The following is a 22,270-nucleotide window of genomic DNA, read 5'->3' as shown; positions in this document are numbered from 1 at the left end:
AAAAAAAAAAAAAAGGGTGGGGTGGAGAGAGGGAGAAGGTACTTAAGACCCAGAACATAAATTCATGTGTTTCCTCCTCTTAGATATAATCAAAGGATTATTCATCTCTCCAAAAGGACATTAAGTGGTTGTGGTCATCGATCATTGTATTTATCAAGACATGGCCTCCTCTAAGATTGCATCATTTTCTTCTTAAATTGCCTTAATTTTTCCTAGGGAGCCATGGAGGGGAGTGGGGTTGGGTGAAAATCACTAACGTGCAAGGCAAAAAATGGACAATCATTCTTAGAGGGCAACAATTTTATTCTCCTCACCATGAAAATAAATGAATAAGAACGAAGCAAAATTACACCTTTATAAGAAACCATAAAGCTGGGGTTTTTTAAAATGCCAGACATGTTTTCCCAATGAAAGAAAATGAAAATGTTATTCAACAACCTCTCAAAGGTACTTTTTAAGAACTTGCTACAAAGCTGGGCGCTAGTAAAATCACAGTTCACGCGGAAGATCTGAGGGCATGGTTCCAAAAGCGTCAGCACACGTGCCAGCCAATAAACACGCCGAGTGCAGGGGGCACGGTGTGAGCGCTGGAGGCAGCCCCATGCCTCACAGGTGTGGTCGTGCCGCCTTCCTCACCCACAAAATACACAGCAAACATCGACCTTTATAACCCACGGGCTCCCTGAGCTGTTACTCCTCAAGCACCATCACACACAGGCACTTCACACCATCAGTGACGTTTTTCTGTCCCTGAAATTGAAGACAGGCTTGTATACGGGCAACAGGAAGAGAGGCAAGGCCCATTTCATTGACCGATCGCAACTTCCGGGGTACAAAGAAATACCCACTCGGGTGTTTGCAAGGATGCCATGGTCTCTGGGATTGTATGAGAGCCTCACTCGTTTGGTTTCAGGTATCAGTTTCACCATATTTAAAAACGAGCTTGCCTCTTCCGGCTCCCTAAGCACGGGCTGTCAGGATGACTAAGAACTCCACCTGTGGTCATCATGCTGCTTTTGTTCTCTCTGCCTAGGTAATTCATGCCACCTCCTCCCCCAAAGCACTGACTGAGGCCCAGAAAACGTCTTCAGAAACACTGATAACATGGACTTCCTGGTGGCCCAGTAGCTAGGACTCTGTGCTCCCAGTGCAGGGGGCCCGGGCTCAATCCCAGGTCAGGAAACTGGATCCCATGTGCTGCAACTGAAGATCCCGTGTGCCAAAACTAAGACCCCCCCCAACTCCGAACATCCAAATAAATAAAAAATAAATGTTTTTTTTTTTAAGATTGATGATAGATAAGTCCATGAAGAAATAAAAAGAAGTACAATTATGAGACTATAAAGAAAGTTGTTACACACAAAAAACGCATACAATACAGACTTCCCTGGTGGCCCAGTGGTTAAGACTCCACGCTTCCACTGCAGGGGGTGTGGGTTCCATCCCTGATCAGAAAACAGATGCCTCAGGCCTCATGTTGTGGCCAAAAACATACTTGCAGTGAAATCCCCCCAAAACTACTAAAAGAAAGTTCAGCTGCAAGGTCAGTTCAGGACATCTTAGCAGCCACAACTGATGGACAGCGATTTCCCCTCCCTCTCCCCTTCCCCTGCCTCCTCTTCCATAAAAATAAGCAAAAGATTCGCAATGAAATGCTTTGAACCCAACTTTACCATTATTATATGTGCTAAGTCACTTCAGTCCAGCTCTGTGCGATCCCATGGACTGTAGCCCACCAGGCTCCTCTGCCATGGGATTCCCCGGGCAAGAATACTGGAGTGGGTTTCCATTTCCTCCTCCAGGGGATCTTCCCGACCCAGGGATGGAACCCAGGTCTCCTGCATTGCAGGTAGATTCTTTGTCACTAGCACCACCTGGGAAGCCGCTACCATTATTATGAGATATTCCTGGGCCTTTACATAAATGCTGACATTTACTTAAGAGAAGTGATTCCAAGGGACCCAGAATTGGTAGAAGTAATTTCAGGGCAGATAGACAAGTTTTAGAGCACTCAGGCCTCTGCGATCAGAGAAAGCTGCCTGCAGGGAGGTTGCCATTTTCTCCTCCAGGGGATCTTCCTGACCCAGGGATCAAACCCACATCCCCCACACTGGCAGGCAGATTCTTTACCACTGTACCACCTGGGAAGCCACTGACGCTACAATTCTGCCCAAATAAGCCATCATGTTCATACTCTATGAGAAAGGATTCTCCACTTTACGAACAATGTCTTTCTACGATGATTTGCTCTTAGGTTCTTTTTTCTCCAAAGGAGGGGACACATTTTCATTTAAATGTTAATGCAATTTTAGTTTCAAATTTTAATCTTAGGCTTCACTTGACAGGTAATTATGAAGACAGATCTGCTGGATGGTAGGAAAGAATAAAAAGTGATGCACTGCTTTGATTTTAGGGTATCTGAGCACTTGGGTTATGCAAACTACTATTTAACCTTCTATTCACATGGGTAGCAAAGAGCTGATTAAATCTAAGTGGGTGTAATGAGAAAGGCATCAGCAGAGGTGGCAGGACACTGAGGCCTGTGTTGATTGATGTCGGCTCGTCTTTCAGTAACACAGAGAGTTGAGTAAGACTGCACGTGGGACTGGAACTTTGGTGAAGTTCATGTCAGAGTTTGGAACAGTCTAGGAGGATGTAAGGACATGGGAGGATGGAAGGATGCAGTGTTTCTTTTGCTTGAATTTCTGAAGAAGAAGGGGCTTCCCTTCTTTACTGCTGGTGACTCAGCAGTAAAGAATCTGCTTGCGAGGCAGGAGACCCGCCTGCAATGCAGCAGAAGGGGATCTGATCCCTGGGTCAGGAAAATGCCCTGAAGGAGGGCATGGCAACCCATTCAAGTGTTCTTGCCTGGAGAACCCCATGGACAGAGGAGCCTGGCAGGCTACAGTCCATGGGGTCGCAAAAGAGTCAAACGTGACTTAGCGACTAAACCACCACCACCACCATGAAGAAGAAAAGAGGAGGAGTCGTGCTCAATTGGTTGTGACTGCTCAGCAGTCCTGAGACGAACGTGTAGCTGGTCTTGAGTAATCATGTGTGATTTTATTGCATGCATTTTAAAAACATTTTATTTTATTGAAATATAGTTGATTTACAATGTTGTGCTAATTTCTGCTGTATGGCAAAGTGTGAATCAGTTACACACAGTCTTTCTCATGTTCTTTTCCGCTTACGGTTTATCACAGGATACTGACGATGGTTCCGTGTGCTATACAGTAGGACCTTGTTGCTTATCCATTCTATACATAATAGTTTATGGCATGCATTTTTCTGTAACAACGTTTCTGACCATTTCATCTTTTTTTTTTTTTAATTTTGCTTTGGTTATTTATGTCTTTTGGCACCTGCACAGGGACCTGAACCCAGGGCCCTCAGCCGACTGTTTCATCTTATAATCATACCTCTTTTTGTGTTTGCATAAACTTATTTATCTCTCATAAATGGTGGGCAGGGAAGAAAATGTAGCCTGGTTGCTGAGACTTCCGGAGTTGGCAATGACCTGGAGTCTGCTTAAACAAATTCATCCTCTCCTCCAAGACAAAATCTAGATATCGAGGTGTTTGGCTCCAGCTGCCCTAAACGGGAGCACCATGCTGGAAAAAGTGCACAGCCTGGTCACTGACAGGAGTAGCAAGTGGATGGCTGTCAAGACAGATGTACATAATCAGCCAAGGGCTTCCCTGACAGCTCATTGGTAAAGAATCTGTCTGCAGTGCAGGAGACCCCAGCTCGATTCCTGGGTTGGGAAGATCCCCTGGAGAAGGGAAAGGCTACCCACTCCAGTATTCTGGCCTGGAGAATTCCATGGACTGTACAGTCCATGGGGTCGCAAAGAGTCGGACACGACTGAGCGACTTTCACTTTCACTTTCAACCAGCCCCAGATGGGGCTATTCAATCAAGTTTCAATAAAAGACAGAAAGGAACTTTGGCCTTGTTGAAAAAAAAAAAAAATGGCAGGAGAATCAGCAAAAGATTCCACGTATTGTTTCTACCCTGGTGGTCCAGTGGTTAAGAAGTCACCTTGCAATGCGCAGGGGATGCGGGTTTGATCCCTGCCTGGAACGAAGATCCCAACTCCATGGAGCAACTAAGCCCAAGACACAACCACTGAACCCGCGGATCACTAGAGAGTCCGTGTGCCGCAAGGAAAGATCCCTCATGACGCAACGAAGATCCCACATGCCAGATAAATATTTTTACTTTTAAAAGGCTCCCTATGTGATGGGGAGGGTCTGATGCGTGTCTCTGAAACACTTATCATCACAAAAATCACACTATTTGGCAGATCAAGCATTCAAGCTCATCAGTTCAGTTCAGTCGTTCAGTCGTGTCTGACTCTTTGCGACCCCATGGACCGCAGCACGCCAGACCTCCCTGTCCATCACCAACTCCCGGAGCTTACTAAAATTCACGTCCATCGAGTCAGTGATGCCATCCAATCATTTCATCCCCGTCATCCCTTTCTCCTCCCGCCTTCAATCTTTCCCAGCATCAGGGTCTTTTCCAATGAGTCAGTTCTTTGCATCAGGTGGCCAAGCACTGGAGTTTCAGCTTCAGCATCAGTCCTTCCAATGAACACCCAGGACTGATTTCCTTTAGGATGGACTAGTTGGATCTCCTTGCAGTCCAAGGGACTCTCAAGAGTCTTCTCCAACACCCCAGTTCAAAAGCATCAATTCTTCAGAGCTCAGCTTTCTTTATAGTCCAACTCTCACATCCATACATGACTACTGGAAAAACCAAAGCCTTGACTAGACAGACCCTTGTTGGTAAAGTAATGTCTCTGCCTTTTAATATGCTGTCTAGGTTGGTCATAACTTTTCTTCCAAGGAGCAAGTGTCTTTTAATTTCATGCCTGCAGTCACCATCTGCAGTGATTTTGGAGCCCAAAAAAATAAAGTCTGTCACAGTTTCCATTGTTTCCCCATCTATTTGCCATGAAGTGATGGGACCAGATGCCATGATCTTAGTTTTCTGAATGTTGAGTTGTAAGCCAACTTTTTCACTCTCCTCTTTCACCTTCATCAAGAGGCTCTTTAGTTCTTCTTCACTTTCTGCCATAAGGGTGGTTTCATCTGCATATCTGAGGTTCTTGATGTTTCTCCCAGAAATCTTGATTCCAGCTTGTGCTTCATCCAGCCCAGTGTTTCTCATGATGTACTCTACATATAAATTAAAAAAGCAGGGTGACAATATACAGCCTTGACGTACTCCTTTCCCTATTTGGAACCATTCTGTTGTTCCATGTCCAGTTCTAACTGTTGCTTCCTGACCTGCATACAGATTTCTCAAGAGGCAGGTCAGGTGGTCTGGTATTCCCATCTCCTTAAGAATTTTCCAGAGTTTTTTGTCCACACAGTCAAAGGCTTTGGTGTAATCAGTAAAGCAGAAGTTGATGTTTTTCTTGAACTCTCTTGCTTTTTCAATGATCCAACAGATGTTGGCAACTTGATCTCTGGTTCCTCTGCCTTTTCTAAATCCAGCTTGAACATCTGGAAGTTCACGGCTCATATACTATTGAAGCCTGGCTTGGAGAATTTTGAGCATTACTTTACTAGCGTGTGAGATGAGTGCAATTGTGCAGTAGTTTGAGCATTCTTTGGCATTGCCTTTCTTTGGGATTAAAATGAAAACTGACCTTTTCCAGTCCTGTGGCCACTGCTGAGTTTTCCAAATTTGCTGGCATATTGAGTACAGCATTTTCACAACATCATTTTTTAGGATTTGAAATAGCTCAGCTGGAATTCCATCACCTCCACTAGCTTTGTTTGTAGTGATGCTTCCTAAGGCCCACTTGACTTCGCATTCCAGGATGTCAAGCTTATAAGTAATAGCTTATAATCAGCCACTTCTCTAATCTCTATTTTTTGCCAGATTCAAAAATACTGAATTTCCTATCAAATGTTCTACTAAAGCAAACCTTCCCTTGAGTGGTTGTTTTGCTTCTAATATGTGAATTTCTAGGAAAGTTCCCGCAGGCAGAGCCTCTAATATTTTTTCTAGAAGCTCATCTAGAAAGTAGGCATCAGGGACTGTATTCTACTTACAGCTGAAAAGCTTGTGTAGCTGCTACCCGAGTCGATAGACCCTCAGGGCTGAGAATAACAACTCAAGGCTTCACACCCCCTCCCCACTTCCACCGCCAGTTCCAGCGACTGCCTGCCCTCCCCTTCAAGTCCGCAGTGACTGAACACAGGTTGGGGGCCTGGTTGTCATCTTTAGATGTGTCAGGTTACACACGTCCAGCCTACACTTAAAAACAGAGGTGAGGGCTTCCCTGATGGTGCAGTGGTGGAGAGTCTGCCTGCCAGTGCAGGAGACACGGGTTCAATCCCTGGTCTGAGAAGATCCCACACGCCAAGGGGCACCTAGAAGCCCATGGGCTACAACTCCTGAGCCCGCACTCTGGAGCCCGGGAGCCGCAGCTCCTGAGCCTGTGCACCCCAGAACCCTTGCTCTGCAACAAGAGAAGCCACTGCAATGAGAAGCTCGCTCGCCTCAACTCGAGAAGAGCCCACGAAGCAACAAGGACACAGCAGAGCCAAAAACAAGTAAATAATACACTTATTTGCTTTTAAAGATCTTAAAAAAAAAAGCGCTAAATATTAACTGAGATTTAACCAAGCTGAACAGAAAACACTATTGTTTCTCCTAAGAAGAAAAGTGAGTAAAATATCATTAGAAGAAATGCTGTGATTCGATGACTGGGTTCCGTCTGCTCCTGGAGGACAAAGATTTTCAGCATGAACGAGCTGATGACGCAGAGCCTCAGCTCCAGCTGGGCGGGGAGGGAAGTGGCAATGGGAGGGAGAGACTGTTTCATCTCTCTCTGCTCTCCTGGTATCACTGAAGGACCAGCCCCGGGGAAGGAAGACCTCTGTCTGAGGACGCATGTCTGGTCCAGAGGGGGCAGATTTGTGTCCAGATCCTGCAAGGACCGGAAGCAGAAGAGGGGTGTCCTGGTTAGAGATAAGATCACCCCGTCCTTTCAGAGAAGCCTGTCCAGGAATGGGATGCAAGGCCCACTTACAGAGAAATCTGGAATGACTTCCTAGGCTCTACCCACACCAGTTCCTCAGTGATCGCGGCCTCCAATCGCTTAAGCAATAGAGAACGTCCCTTGGCAGTGAAGAGAAACACAGGGTTGTGCTGTGATCTACCAAATAAGACGGCAGTAGTTTGGACGAAGGAGACACGGTGGTCCCAGGTCCTTACAAGGAATAGATTACAAGGTAGCCAGTACTGGGGTCCTGAGAGAAGACGGCTAGTCTCAAAAGAGGACTAAGGGCTTCCCTCATAGCTCGGTCAGTAAAGAATCTACCTGCAACGCAGGAGACCCAGGTTCGATTCCTGGATTGGTAAGATCCCCTGGAGAAGGAAATGGCAACCCACTCCTGTATTCTTGCCTGGAGAATCCCATGGACAGAGGAGCCTGCTGGGATACAGTCCAAGGGGTCACAAGAGTCGGACACGACTGAGCAACTAAACCATCACTCTCCGGCGGTCCAGTGATTAAGGCTTCGAGCTTCCACTGCAGGGGGGCATGGGTTCAAGCCCTGGTGGCAGAACTAAGATCTTGAATGTTTCCTGGCATGGCCAGAAACAGGAAGGTCGGCCACCAGCTCTGCAGGACTATCTATAGATGCACCAGGTACCCCAAAAGGCAGCAACACCCTCTGGGACAGTATCCCACCTCTGGTCTGGAAGGTGTCTGGGTATCAGTTTCTTCAAGGCTCCCTGCCCCCCAGGCCAGGGAATATGGTCCATTCCTGAGACCAGATTCTTTTTTTCTCATGAGTGTTCTTTTTTAACAAGAACCCCAAATGGTTCTTATATAACACAATGAAAGCTTAGCTATTTTCTTACCCTTCACCAGCATCCACTTCTCCAGCAAAATGGACCATTTTCCAAGGCTCTCAATTCAGGGACTCCCCTGGTGGTCCAGTGGCTAAAACTCCACACTTGCACTGTAAGGATGCAGGTTTGATCCCTGGTTGGGGAACTAAGATCCTGCATGTCACGTGCCGTGGCCGAAATCAGTAAGTCTCTCAAGTTCAGCTCAACTGGTACCTTCGCTGCCCTGAGCTTGCTCGGACACATACACACCACGCCACCGAGCTGGGGCACACACATGGGATGCCAGTGCACGTGAAGAACGCGTTCACACGTGTGCATGTGACATGCATGCACAGACACAGGAAGTGGACACGTAACACACACTCGCATGCACACATAGCACACCATCTGTGTCTCTGGGGCAAGATCTCAGATTCGGAGAACTGCCAAGGCTTTCAACCACGGAAGAGAACTAGAATCTGACTAACTCCTCAGAAGTCTAAGGATACTGAGCCATCTCTTTCTCGATGGGGAAGGAGGACATTGTGTCAGCGGTAATTTTTCATCCAGAGGACTCTGTGCCAGGCCACAGTCTGCACACCAAGCCCCAGCCAACTGTCCCTGCAGCAGCACTTTAAGTTTAAAAAAAAAGGATTGGCAAAAGGGTGTGGATGATTCACTACGAATCATTCCCACCAGTCAACCAACCGAAAGCACCGGTCCTGCTCAGAGCAATACTTTGGCATAAGAAACACATGACAACTTCTTTGCATAAAAATCACTCCAAATAATTTTTTTTAAATCGATCCTTACTGAGGACAGTGTTTCAACAGGCATTCCCCACACCCACCCCCCACCATGGCTCAAGTGGTAAAGAATCCAGCTACAATGCAGGAGACACAGGAGATGTGGGTTCAATCCCTGGGTCGGAAAGATCCCCTGCAGGAGGAAATGGCAGCCCACTCCAGTATTCTTGCCTGGAAAACTGCATGAACAGAGGAGCCCGGCAGGCTACAGTCCATGGGGTCACAAGCAGTCAGAGACGACAGAGCACACACAAGCCCGTCAACCAAAGCCACCCCACCCACCCACCCCCGCCAGCTTCCTCATATAAACTGAGGTTGAACACTTCGGGGGCATTGAGATGCTCGACCACCAAGAAAATGAATCACAGTTCTCTTTCTCAACCATGAACGCACCTCCACAAAAGCATGTCTTCAAGACAAAAGAAGTCCTCCCTTCACACACTGTTCCACCCAGTCCATTTTCACAGCTCGAGACACCTGCATCAGCTCACCCCGTGCATTTGTGCATTTTCTATTTTTTTTCTGGGGGGGGGGGCAGGCAGCATGTGGGATCTTAGTTCCGTGACCAGGGATCAAACCCACCCCTTTCACTGGAAGCATGGAATCTTAACTGAAAGCATGGGACAGCCAGGGAAGCCCCTCATCCCATGCATTTTTAAGTACCAGCCAGTATGTGATGGGGAAGAGCATCTTTTTAGAGCCTTCCTTGATGAACTGAGTAGCTCAAACGGTAAAGAGTTTGCCTGTAATGCGGGAGACCTGCATTCAGTCTCTGGGTTGGGAAGATCCCCTGGGGGAGGGCATGGCAACCCACTCCAGTATTCTTGCCTGGAGAATCCCATGGTCAGAGGAGCCTGGAGGGCTACAGTCCTTGGGGCTGCAAAGAGTCAGACACGACGGAGCAACTTTCACTCTCTTTCAGTATGTGATGGGGAACAGCATGTTCTTAGAGCCTTCCTTGGTGAACAGGAGTCTCCAGGGTTCATTTGCAAGATGATTTAGAGTTAGCTTAGTCCCAGCCACACTGCCACTTTAAAGTCTAGACACTTCTACAGCAAAGGCTCAGACTGGATTAAGACTCAATTTGGCTTCCACTTACAATGCTTTTTTTTTTTTTTTTTTTTTCAGATTAAAATAGTCTCCTACATTCCAATAGTTCACAGAGCAATCGAAGTTCATGAAAAAGATAATGGAGACGTCAAATTTCTGACTAAAAGAGATAATGAGGAAGTTGACTATAGAGGCTTGTACCAAGAAGGCCAGAACTGGCCTGAACAGAAGAGCGTGGTGGGGAGCTGGAGGGTTTTCTCCATATGTCGGTAGAGTCTCCGTAATAATACAGGACAATCCGAAATTCAAGCATGCTGTTTTGGCTGTAATGGGTGCATACGTGTTACTATTTATGAATCCTAAAATGAAAAACAATTCCTGGGACCAGATTGAAGTAAGTTCTGTTGAAAAAGAAAGTAATCTATTTAAAACGTTCCACTTTCCGTAGAAAAGGAAACAATGTGGAGATGTTTTTGCCTTGTTTGAATAAATGATTCATCAGCTAAAAGAATAAAATAAAACAGCCTCCCAAATAGCTCTCCCGAGTGGATGGTGCTGTATTATTCATTACGGCTCCTCTGGGAGGTGACAGACCTCAGCTGTTTCAGGTCCTTCCCTCCTGTACCCTCACGCGACCCCCTCTGCTTGCTCCAGGGGCTTCAGGTGGCACCGGTCACATCCTCAGGCACGCCATGTGGCCTGAGGACTGTCTTTGCGACAAGGAAAGCCCATTCCTCCTCGATCTTAGACGCGACAGCTCTAGTCCAGAGTCATTCTGGGACCTGAGACCCTGTGCTGCAGTCCTTGCACCTGGACACACGTCTCCTCCAGCAACAAAACACAAAGAAACTGGGACTAAAAACAACCACGTGCATGCACAGGTGGGGCAGAATCATGGACCAAAGATGCAAAAAGACCAAAAAAAAACCCCTACTGTCACTTCTAAAGAGCCAGGAGCAAACAGTGGGTGTCAGGAGCAAGAGCGTGGGAACGTGTCCAACGCACACCACCACCCGGGGGGTGGGCACATCCCAAAGCCACCCCTGCAGCCTGACGCCCTGAACACACCCCCACCCTCGCCCCGCATAAGGAGCAAGCTAGCTTCGGGGAGTGAGCAAGGGGCCCTGTTGTTCTCGCTTCTCCTGCTGTAGCGGGGGCCCCAGTGGAGCCTTGTCTGAATCTGCTGTCTGGCTTGGTCAATTTCTATTGATTAAGGAGGCCAAGAACCCTTGCGGGTATCAGCCTCGCTCATGCCTCTTCTCCATCTCTCCAGCCTTCCCATCTTGGTGTTGCCTCAGACAGAAGCAGTTTATTAACAGCTCATGGAGTAGGAGGAAAAGGTTTCCAGTTAGAACAACCTGCTAAGGACGATGAGTTTGGAGGAGGAAATCAGCCAGGTTCAGCCCCACAGGGCCGCCACTCTCCCCAGTGGATCCCGAAGAAAAGGAACGATTCAACTCCCCAGGATGATCTGAAAGCCTTTTCTCCAGGAAAGGTCTCCACTTGAGTTTCCAGGAGCCGAGAACCGTCTCACTAGGAAAGAACAGAGTGCGGAGTGAGTGGTGCTGACTTTCAGACGCGCTGAAGATGGTCTAGTGGACGGTGAATTCCTCCCAGTCATGCTCACTCCTTGTTCAAGAGTTACTCTACCCAGCATTCTCCAGCTGTCACACACCATAAACAACGGCAGGTTTTTAGAAACAGCAGATCAATCATCATCAAAGGAGACTGAAGACTCTTCACACTCGCTCTTGAATGCATTTCGCCCTCCTGTCTGCTGTTTTAAGCAGTCCTGGCATCGTTCTTGGCTCCCCCTTTCTGAAGGTGGCGGAGGTAACGGGAGGCTTTGGGCTCCTTTCCATCCCCATCTCTGAAGACTGAAAGGAGTTTTCTTTCTCCTTTCAGGCTCTCCCCATACCAGGAAACCTGGGACACCCAGAAAAAGCCTCCAGCAACCTCGAAGGCAAAAAGGGTTTTAACTATGTGCTGTGGTGGGTGATTTTTTTGCCTTTTCATACTGTTATGGGGTTCTCAGTGCAAGAATACTGAAGTGGTTGGTCATTCCCTTCTCCAGTGGATCATGTGTTGTCAGAACTCTCACCATGACCGGTCCATCTTGGGTGGCCCTACACAGCATGGCTCATTGAGTTAGACAAGGCTGTGAGCCAAGTGATCAGTTTGGTTAGTTTTCTGTAATTGTGATTTCCATTCGGTCTGCCCTCTGATGGAGAAGGATAAGAGGCTTGTGGAAGCTTCCTGATGGGAGGAACAGCTGTGGAGGAATCTGGGTCTTGCTCTGATGGGCAGGGCCACGCTCAGTAAATCTTTAATCCAATTTTCTGTTGATGGGTGGGGCTGTGTTCTCGCCCTGTAATTTGGCCTGAGGCCAGACTATGGTAGGGGTAATGGGAACCTCCTTCAAAAGGACTTTTGCATGCGCTGTTGTATTCAATGCCCCTGACCCCACAGCAGGCCACTGTGGACCCACGCCTCCACCAGAGACTCCTGGACACTCACAGGCAAGCCTGGCTCAGCCTCTCTCAGTGGGGACATTGTTCCTTTCTCCGGGGTCCTGGTGTGCACAAGGTTTTGTTTGTGCCCTCCAAGAGCCAGTTTCCCCAGTCTTGTGGAAGTTCTGTAATCAGATCCCACTGGCCTCCAAAGTTAAATTCCCTGGGGTTCTCAGTCCCCTTGCCCCATCCCCAGGTTGGGAAATCTGTTGTGGGTCCTAGAACTTTCGCAACAGTACAAGAACTTCTTTTTACTATGTGGAGAATAGGTGTGTACCAAAGCCAGAAATTATTATTCTTCTCATGGTATCTTGGTATATTTTTGCTAATATGTCATTCCCATGTGCCCAGTATTTAGACGAAATAGCTAATGCTGCAAATGAGCTGCACCAGCCTTTCTAATTGCGTGAGCTTTTGTCAGATAAATTTACTTTGATCTTCACTGTTATAATTGATGGTATATACTAGAAACCAAGAAGCAAACTTTTTTTTTTTAGTGACTTTATTTATTTTTGCAAGTGTACTATTCCAGAAACCATCTCCACATGAAATCACACTCTCAGTGAAGGAACTCAGGGTGAAGTCTGTTCATGAGGCCAGCCATGTGGACTCAGCTCAGTTCCTGCCTACTTCTGAAAAAGATCCCACAGATGCAGGAAAATGAGCCAGGGTCCCAGGTGACATAACCCACCTAAAATGGGGAACTGGAAACTTTAGAATTTTACAGTTTGTCTTAGAACTCCTAGCCCAACAAAAAACATACAAGACGTTTTCTAGATGTCTTAGCCATTATTTGCCTGGTAGCAAAAGAGAAAAAAAAAAGAAAAGAAAAAAAAAAAAATATATATATATATATATATGTATATGTATATATATATATATATATACAAGAAGGCTTAAAAACAGACAACCAGGGTCTTCTCTGATGGTCCAGTGGTTGAGACTCCCCCTTCCAGTGCAGGGGGTGTGGAGTCCATCCCAGCTCAGGGAACTAAGACCTCACATGCCTCTGGCCAAGAAACCAGAACATAAACAACAGAAGCAATATGGTAACAAAGTCAACAAAGACTTTTAAAATGGTCCATGTCAAAAAAAACACAACTTTTTAAAAAGTCCCATTTAGTACAATGACTTTTTAACGGCCCCATCTGATTTCTTCCAGATTTGGTAAAATAGCTTAAGTAGCATGACAGTCATGGTAAAGCAGATGACCAAAGAGATGCTCTAGGAATGTCATAAAGACATGTCAGCTTTGCCAGTATAAGACTGATGACAGAGAAATGTCAAGAGTTTTGAAATCAGGTCAAAGAAAATGACTTTTTATTATCTTCTCATCATGTCTTTCACTCAAAATCAGAACATTACAAAAATTTCCAGGTGCTTAAAACACTCTTAAATATGAGTTAGACTATTAAAATCAGACAAGGAAATTAGCTAACTTTTGGAGGGCTCACAATACACTCACTTTTGGAGTCCTAGGCACTTTATATTCACCATTGTATTCAATTGCCACAAGAGCTCTATGAAATAGGTCCAACTGTTACCCCCATTCTACAGATGAGGAAACCAAGGCGTAGCGGACTTACATCCCTGGCCCAGAACCCAATTTGTTAACTACATCACTGCACTTTCACTTATGGGAAGTGTGACCTGGAGCTTGTGACATTGCCAAACCCCTGCTTTCCTGTCTGCAAAACTGGGATCATACCACCTACCAGACAGAGTTGTATAAAGACTGGCTGAAAGGAGATATTACAAATAATTTACCACATTACCAGGTACGAGGGGTGTCCAATAAATGTGAAATTCCCCTCGCCTTTCATCACAGCAAGAAAAGACCAGAAACTTCTGGGTCATTAAACCACCAAACATTTTCCAGACTGGCTAATATTAAACCTCGGCTTCTGATCCTGCCATTAGGAAAACTCAGCTGGCCCTGACATAACTGACCACATGATGCAAAATAAAGCAAGTGCAGCACAGAAAAGTAAATGGATTATGCACTGCCCGATAAGGTGCTAAACGATTTCCATCCACACAGTGCTCTTGCCTACAGGGCTTTCCTCCTCTGCTAAGCCTCAACTTGTCTGCACCCGAACAGACAGGGGAGACGAGGTCTCCCCTTCCTAACAAGGGCTCGTGTTGTCCAGGTGTTGCAGAAACTTCGGGTGCACGGCATGTTCTAAACTGCTGAGCTGTTCGTTCTTCCCCCGGGGTGACATCAGGGCTGGACCAGGACCTGGTGCTAACAGGGCGGGGGAATCACGTCGCTAATCTGGGGTCTATAACCATCTGCATGGCGCACGGTCCAGGTGGAGACAGATGGCGCACTCAGAGGGGCTTAACTAAAACGAATGCAATGTAAGGAGCTGTGCATAGAGGGATGGGGAGAGAGAGAGAGCTGAGTGAGAAGCCCGGAGGCCAGGCCAACGCGGAAGCTGTCACCAGCTACGAGGGCCCGCTGAGAGCTGACGCCACGGGGCAGGCGGGACCAGGAGCTGTGCCTGGACGTCATTAGCCCACAGCCAGAACTCTAGTGCACCCCTTTGCTCCCCTCCTGAGACAGGCTGGGACCTGGGACCCTTTGCTGTAGGGCTCACACCTGGACACACATCTCCTCGAGCAACAAAATACAAACAGACGATAGCAAACTAAAAATAACTGCATGCATGCAGGGGGCCCGGGTTCAATCCCTGGTCAGGGGAACTAGATCCCACATGCCACAACCAAGAGTTTGAAAGCTGCAACTAAAGGTCCCACAGGCTGCAGTGAAGACTGAAGATCCCACGGGGCACAGCCAAATAAGTATATTTTTTTAAAATAAGCGAATTCTAAGAGGATAAACCGGATTTTCAGAAAATAACCGCTGGACAGCTTAGGAGCGGCAAATGGGATGCAGGATTAGAGCTCCACCTGCTCACACAGGATGCTAAGTGGTCAACACCCAGAGATTCTGCTTTGGGCAGACGATGCAGAAAGCAACTATGTGAGCCTCCTTTGCGAGACATAAACTCATCGGCACGGTCTTTCAAATTCAAAGGTCAAGTAGCACACTCTTCCATGATCCCCGCCTGGATCAAGAGCCTATCAAAAGAAGATTCAATACATTTTAGCCAAGTGGTGGCATTCTCCCCCAAACTCTATTTGCAGACACTCAAACAGCAAATTTTCCCAAGTCTTAAGAACTCAGGGTCTTTGATCACCCAGCCTCAGGCCAAGCATGTTTATGTTTCTGATTTACCTGGTAGAGCTTAAAATACAACTGAACCAAACGAAGTTCACAGTCCAGGAGAGACAAGGCTTCTTGCAAGCACACCTCCTCCTGAAACGGCAGTTTGCTCAGAGATCTGATTTCCCTGTCGGAGTCTTTGAACTCTTCGTGGTCTAAGTCCTCATTAATTGACACATAATTTTAGGTTGTGTGAATCCCAGGATAAGACAGGATCCTGCCAGTGGTTCATCCCCAGGAAAGGGAGACTTGACAACTGCTTCCTCTCAAGTTATTTCTCCAACTATGCTGTATCCAAGAGGAGAATGTCCCTTCTCTCATCATTACAGTCAAACATTCTCAGGTGGCAGCTATGGGTGCCTGGGAGGCCACATACGTCTCTAAATAAGGTGAGGGCAAACTTTAGCTGCTCCGTCTTTGCAAACTGAAGTTGCTGACTCTGCGACCCCGTGGACTACAGCCTACCAGGCTCCTCCGTCCTTGAGATTTCCCAGGCAAGGGTACTGGTGAGGGCAGGGTTACTGAAATAACGTGTTGTTGTTGTTGTTCAGTTGCTAAGTCACGCCCGACTCTTTTGCGACCCCATGAACTGTGGCCCACTGGGCTCCTCTGTCCATGGGATTACCCAGGCAAGAATCCTAGGGTGAGTTGCCACTTCCTTCTCGAGAGGATCTTCCCGATCCAGGGAGCAAACCGGCATCTCTTGCACTGCAGGCAGATTCCTAACTGCTGAGCCGCCAGGGAAGCCCTGTAACAAAATAGCTTCTCTTACAGATGTGTCCTTCAGTTGAAAACATTCAACCACACTGGAAGGGACCACCTTCCCTTGAATTTATTCTGACCCTCAGGATTGCTGTCCTAGCGTACACAGCCCAGAAGCAAGGAGAAAAGGAATAAGAAGGCGAAAATGACCTCAAGACTCTTCATTTCATAAGTAACATTTAAAAGCCCAAAGAATTCACATATTCTGGGGGCAAGGGGAGGGCTGAGCAGATTATGAATGAATTCAACATTTTTGCAATTAGAGTAATGAATCTAATCATTTCCTTTCTTTCATAAGAATTCTAAGAGAAGGTGTATTTTGAATGTTTATAGACTCGTCAGCATGCCAATATTTTTCACACACTCAACAAATAGTGAGTACCTACTGTGTGTCAGACTTTATTTTTTTGGGCTCCAAAATCACTGCAGATGATGATTGCAGCCATGAAATTAAAAGACACTTACTCCTTGGAAGGAAATTTATCACCAACCTAGACAGCATATTAAAAAGCAGAGACATTACTTTGTCAACAAAGGTCCATCTAGTCAAGGCTATGGTTTTTCCAGTGGTCATGTATGGATATGAAAGTTGGACTGTGAAGAAAGCTGAGCGCCAAAAAATTGATGCTTTTGAACTGTGGTGTTGGAGAAGACTCTTCAGAGTCCCTTGGACTGCAAGGAGATCCAACCAGTCCATCCTAAAGGAGATCAGTCCTCAATGTTCACTGGAAGGACTGATGCTAAAGCTGAAACTCCAGTACTTTGGCCACCTCATGCGAAGAGCTGACTCATTAGAAAAGACCCTGATGCTGGGAGGGGTTGGGGGCAGGAGGAGAAGGGGACGGCAGAGGATGAGATGGCTGGATGGCATCACCGACTCGATGGGCATGAGTTTGAGTAAACTCCGGAGGTGGCGATGCACAGGGAGGCCTGGCGTGCTGCGGTTCATGGGGTCGCAAAGAGTCAGACATGACTGAGCGGCTGAACTGAACTGTGTGTCAGACACAGTACTGTGTGTACTGGTCTAGAAGCTCGGAATTTGATGAGACAAAAGACAGATGAGATCTCTGCTCTGAGTTGAAGGGGAGACACTCAACAAACAGATGCATAAATGAATGAACATGTATCACAACACAGCGACAAACGTTATGACGAACGTGATGCGCAGACAGTAAAGAGCGGTCCTAAGGTCGTGGACCCCAGAGCCAGACAGCTGGGTTTATATCTCAGCTCTGCTACTTCCTCAACCATTTGGGGGAATTATATAATCTCTCTTGGCCCCAGTTTCCCCTTCAATAAAGTAGAGATAAGAACAGGATCTAGTTCAGGGGGTTTTCTGTGAGAACTGAATAGGGCAGTTCATTTTCAAGAGTTTATAACAGTGGCTGACATAAAAAGTCCCTTATAAATGCTACTTTAAGTTGGGGTGACCTGGGCAGTCTTCTCAGAGGAGGTGACCCCACGTGAAGATCTGAAAAAAGAAACAGACAGATTGAAAGCCTCAGAAAGGGGTGAGTCAAGCCTTCTTTATGAAACAGAAAGGACACCAGTGAGGCTGGACTAGAGCGAGAGGGAAGAGCGGGCTGAGATGGGGCCAGTCACGCAGGGTCTTGAAGATTTTTTCTAGGATTTGGAACTTGCCCCAGAAAGGGGAGAAGCCACTGGAGGGTTGAAGCAGGGGACACCCAGGGCCTGGTTCATACTTTTGAAAGACGCAGCTGCTTTCATAACGAAGACAGGTACTAATGGACAAGAGTAGAAACAGGGAATTAGAAGATAATCTGAAGGACTTCCCTAGTGGTCTGATGGTTAAGACTCACGCTTCCAGTGCAGGGGGCGTGGGTTCAATCCCAGGTTTGGGAACTAAGATCCCATCAACAAAAGAGAAAGCAGTCTAAGTGGCTCAGATGAGAAACTGATGACTTGGTCTCTGGTAGTGACAGTGGAAATGGAAAAGGCCAGGGATATACCCTGCATCAGGGAGTAGCAAACTCTGGGCCAAAACTGGCCCCCTGCTTGCTTCTATAAATGAAGTGTTCTTGGAACACAGCCATGCCCGTTCACTTACCTACTGTCTACTGCTGACTTCCTGGTACAGCGGCCTTGTCGAACAGTTCTTACGGAGACCACAGGGCCTGCAAAGCCCATTAACTCTCTGACCTCACAGCCAAAGCTCCTCAACCCGTATTTTGGAGGAAGAGTCTACAGGATTAGAAAATGGATCGGGCATGGACAGAGAGAAGCATGGAGGATTATTCCTGGGGTTTTAGCACGAATAACTCAGTGGTGCCATTTTCTGAGATAGGATTGGCTCGGAGAAGAGAATAGGAAGGGTGGCAGGAAGACAATGATTACTTTGGACGTATTGGGCTTGAGATGTCTCTTAGACAGCCAAGTGAAGAGTCTAAGGAGGCGGCTAGATGTATAATCCAGGAGCCCTGGGCTGGAGGAACAAATGCAGGAGTTATCTGCAAACACCTTTCCCCTTCTCCACACTTGCGCTGCCATCAGAATCTCCACTCGAACCCGTGGAGCAACCCTCTGAGTCTTTAGGGGACTGGGCAAGGTGGAGTCACCTAGTCAGGGATTGCAGACTGAGAAGGGACTGGCGCTAAGGCTTGAGCCTGGGCCCCTACAACACTATTAAGTCATGCAAAGGAAGAAGAGCCAGCAAAAGTGATGGAGAAGTGCCTAGCGATGGAAGAGGCTGTCTTGACAGAGGTCAAAAGGCAACTGTGTGTAACAGGCTCTAGGCTCACCCACCTCATCAGAACTGACTCAAACACATTCCTTTTTATGGTTGAGTAATACTCTGCTGTATATATGTATGACTTCTTTATCCATTCATCTGTCAGTGAACATCTAGGTTGCTTCCATGTTATAGCTAGTGTAAACAGTGCTGCAAAATTTGCTGCAGGATGCAGAGAGGTCAAACCCAGGACTGCGGGACAACCTAGAGGGGTGGGATGGGGAGGGAGGTGGAAGGGAGGTTTAAGAGGGAGGGGACATGTGTATACGCATGGCTGATTCATATTGACGTATGGCAGCCACTAACACAATATTGTAAAGCAATTATCCTCCAGTTAAAAAAAAGGCAACTGTGTCAATAAGGGGTGGGTCAGCCATGCTGAAGGCTGCTGAAAGGTCCAGAAATGAAGTGCCTGCAGGAACTGAAACGGACAAGATGGGGAGGGCGGTCTTTCAGTGGATGCGAGGATGATGCAAGGAGTCCTAACGGATGGGGTTGGAGAAGAGAACTGGGGGCATCTTGTGGAGGCAGCAATTACCAAAGGTCAAAACACTTCATTGTCACAGGGGGAGAGGTGGGCGCGCTGGAAGCAGACTGGAAGACAAAGGGGCATTTTTATAAGACGGGAGACGCTAGGGATATTTTTGAGATGATGGAAACCATCCCGCTGAGAAGGAGAAAACTATGGAGGAGAGAGGAGAGTGAGGTCCTTGAGAGGTGGGAGTGGGGAGATCCAGAGTTAGATTTAGGGGACTTAACTCGAGGACCTTCCTGATTACTTTCATCTTCTCCACACATGTGAGAAAGCTCATCAGCCAGGGTGGAACAGTGGAGCAAGGGAAAGACAGTGCAGGACACTTGAAAAGAAGTGAGACAGACTTAGAGAAAGAACTTCTGGTTTCCGGGGAGGAGGGGGGAAGAATGTGGGGAAGGGACAGTTGGGGAGTCTGGGAGAGACACGTGCACACTGCTGTATTTAAAATGGGTAAGGGTTGGGAGGGAGGTGAGAGGGGGTTCAGCATGGGGGGGACACACATCTGTGGCTGATTCATGTTGGCTGATGTATGGCAAAAACCATCACAATGTCATAAAGTAGTTATCCTCCAATTAAAATAAATACATTTTAAAAAGAAAATTAGTAAAAAATAAAATGGATAACCAACAAGGACCTAGTGTATAGCCCAGGGAACTCTGCTCAATGTTATGGGGCAGCCTGGATGGGAGGGGAGTTTGGGCGAGAATGGATACATGAATATGAATGGTTGAGTCCCTTCGCTGCCCACCTGAAACGGTCACAACATTGTTAATGGGCTTTACCCCAACACAAAATTAAAAGTTTAAAAAAGAGAAGTGAGAGATCGTTACAGGATCATTGACTGTTCATCAAATATCTCTTTGATCCTCCATTGCATCAACAGAGCTAGTTAACATAGCAGGCGCTCAAATACACACTAATTAAGGGTCCAAACTAATGTCTGGAGTGGGATTTTTGCTATCTCCTTTTCTAGTGAAGGTGTAGAGTTTGTGTGCAGTCAGACGTCCAGGCTCTCTTCATCAAATGTGATGCCTGCCTGGCTATTTGTTGAAGGCAGGGTCTCCGGTATCTGCAAACAGTGAAGTCAAATAACCATCCCTCCCATGACAAATGTCATCTCCAGTTGACACAGGCTGATAAACATTGACACAGAGATGTTAAGACAACTGTAGGAGGCATTCTTACCCTACTAGCATGTCAGCCAAGGGCAAACACCCAATGTCTCAATCACACCAGAAAGTGGTTCGTGACTGGGTCTTCTGTCCCGCCCCAGACACTCCTTTGATCCATACGATCGATCCTTTACCAGAACAAATTTCCCTTTCTTTTCTTTGCTATCCATTCATTTGTTGTCAGATTCCTCTTTTTTTTTTTTCCTTCTACCTTCTTGCTTTCTTCTTTTCCATTTCTCCTAGCTTTGTTGTTATTGTTTAGTCACAAAGTCATGTCCAACTCTTTTGCTGTCCCATGGACTGCAGCCTGCCAGGTTTCTCTGGCCATGGGGATTCTCCAGGCAAGGATACTGGAGTGGGTTGCCATTTCCTCATCCAGGGGATCTTCTCAACCCAGGGATGGAACCCACATCTCCTGCAATGGCAGGTGAATTCTTTACCACTGAGCCACTTGGGAAGCCCTTCTCCTACCTTATCCTAGGTTAAATGTCTTATTTTAATTTTCCTTGGTTAGTTTGTCTCTTCCATTTATCATCTCTTCTCTGGTGTGCTCAGCCTCCATTCCATCCTAAGTGTACAAGAAAACAATAGCCTTTCCTCCAGCATCATCCGTGGACAGACAGACCTAAGATTCAGCAGGCTCCCCTTTCAGATTGAACATGGACGTGCCAAAAAGGCAGCCACCTTCCATAAAAGAAGAGGTATTGGGACTTCCCTGGCGGTCCAGTGATTGAGACTTCACCTTCCATTCTAAGGGAATCCCCGATCCCTGATCGGGGAGCTAAGATCAGGTATGCTTGGCAGCCAATAAAACAAAACATGAAACAGAGACAGGGACTTTCCTGGTGGTCCACTGGTCAGGACTGCACCGTGCAATGCAGGGGCCTCAGGTTTGATCCCTGGTCGGGGAGCTAGGATCCCATATACCACTGGGCACCACAACTGGTGAGCCCAGGTGCCACAGCCAAGACCTGAGTGGCCGAAAGAAACAAATATTTTTTAAAAACAGAAGCAATATTATAATCAATTCAATAAAGACTTTGGTCTACATCAAAAAAATCTTAAAAAAAAAAAAAGAGGTACTGAAATAAGGCATTGAAATGAATGTGATACAGGTCAGAACTGTCTTACTGCCTTTAGTATTTCAGCTACGAGGTGACTGATGACAGAAAACCCTTTTGCCTTTTCCAACGCTGCCTTTGGGCAGACCATGCGACATATAGGTAGGACGCTATGCACTCATTCTGCAAACATTTCTTGAATCCTTTCATCGGGGAGCCAAGGGCCAGATGCAAGACCACACAATGCATAATGAAGGAGAACATGTGGGATCTGCAAAAGTCGGGTTTTAAAAACCCTTCTATTTTAGGCATGATGCTGGCTGGCCTGCTATATTTCTATTTAAAAGGGAGGAGAAACCTGCCCCCTCAGTGTTCTGAGTGAGATAAGAGTGCTGATGGGCCCAGAGAAAGGGAAAATGTCAGAACATGTTCCCGGTTTTCAAACACAGTCCTCCAGCACGCAGATGACTGGGCTCCCGGGCACGGCCGCCCCGGGGGTCACCGGCTCCCGCATCACTGGACACCACTCCAGCCCAG

At 46.9% G+C, this 22,270-nt stretch overlaps 1 protein-coding gene across 1 annotated transcript in view; it reads right to left on the bottom strand.

Moving 5' to 3' along the window:
• Positions 1 to 22,270, bottom strand: part of SLC39A11 (solute carrier family 39 member 11) — a 368,115-nt gene that overhangs the window by 341,176 nt on the left and 4,669 nt on the right. The window lies entirely within an intron of this gene.

This window comes from Dama dama, chromosome 5 (genome assembly GCF_033118175.1).
Source record: "Dama dama isolate Ldn47 chromosome 5, ASM3311817v1, whole genome shotgun sequence".
Lineage (NCBI taxonomy): Eukaryota > Metazoa > Chordata > Mammalia > Artiodactyla > Cervidae > Dama > Dama dama.
This window is presented reverse-complemented; position numbering and strand designations above follow the sequence as displayed.